The sequence below is a fragment of the Hyla sarda genome, unplaced genomic scaffold (assembly GCF_029499605.1).
Source record: "Hyla sarda isolate aHylSar1 unplaced genomic scaffold, aHylSar1.hap1 scaffold_140, whole genome shotgun sequence".
NCBI classification, from domain to species: domain Eukaryota; kingdom Metazoa; phylum Chordata; class Amphibia; order Anura; family Hylidae; genus Hyla; species Hyla sarda.
In genome coordinates this window covers 17,501-18,807 of record NW_026608029.1, presented here as the reverse complement: position 1 = coordinate 18,807, position 1,307 = coordinate 17,501, and the positions used below count along the sequence as shown (strand labels likewise).

General features: G+C 39.3%; 1 pseudogene; it reads right to left on the bottom strand.

Moving 5' to 3' along the window:
• Positions 1-1,222: 1,222 nt before the first annotated feature.
• The window catches only part of LOC130306738 (U2 spliceosomal RNA), a 103-nt pseudogene continuing 18 nt past the window's right edge, over positions 1,223-1,307 (bottom strand).

Below are 1,307 nucleotides of genomic sequence, written 5' to 3'. Positions count from 1 at the left end.
TGTTGCCTGCTGATGCCTCCTTGGCTGTCCCCAAACGGTATAAAACCAACAGCCACGGGAAGCTGTAAGGATAGAGGACATACCTGCATCCTATTGGACTCACTTGTCTTGGTTAAATCCAGCTTATTTGAAAACTTATGGTGCTGCTGCTTCTGATCATGGCAGTGCTGCTTCTGACAAGGCTGTTCTTTGGTGGGCCTAGGTGACATCACAATCTCCATGGTTACATACACAACAAAGGTCAGATGTTGTTTACACCTGGCCATGCCAGTGGTATTGAGTAGCATATCACAGTGCTAAGGGTCCTGGATGCAACAATCTTTCAATGGGGAATAGCCGCACTGAGTTTGTCAAGTGCACCCATGTTTGCAACTCCAACAATACACACATATGTATGTATGTATGTATATATGTGTGTATGTGTGTATGTCTATCTATCTATCCATCTATCTATATATATATTTCTCTCTCTCTCTCTATATGTATATGTATATATATATATATATAATTTTTTTCTTCTTTTATATATATATATATATATATATATATATATATATATATATATATGTATATATATATATATATACATACATATATAGAGAGAGAGAGATGGAAATACTTTTTTAAACATGTTTTCACCTTTTTTTACCTTCTTTCTTTTCTTCTCTCCATGTTTTCCTTCTTTCCTCCTTTTTTCCTATGCTGCTGCTTCTTATTTTTCTTCTTTTTCAGACCCTATCATTGCACTATTGCTTATTCAATACCACCAGCAGATGGAGACACTATATTACAACATTAGTCGTGAGCAGCAGTTTGTACAAACAAATGCCTCATAGTTGATGTCCTATCCATTATTGCAATGGATGGCTGGCTGGCAACATTTGTTTTTATTATTCCAATACCACAGTACCAATGCATGGTCAATCAACAGCAATGACACCCCCATGTCAATTAACAAGATTCAGCACCCACTACCTGAAAGACAGCTACCTATCATGTCATGTCCAACCTGCCCAGGTGTGCTGGTTGCTGAGCTTATTAAATTAAAGAGGACATTCAGCAGCAGCAGCAGTCCTGTGCCTGGTCGCTCCAACAGGGGCCAGACACAAGCAGCACCACCTATTGTCTTTTGCCTGCAGTAGGGACCCACTGGACTAGCCAGCAAGCAGCTGCAGCAGTAGCTGCAAATAAACAGGTAATCTTTCTTTCCAACACTGAACCCTGGTGGTGCACTTAATATATGCTACCAGATAGGGGACATATCAGATATTAAACTGATATAAACAGACACCACATTTGATACCAGC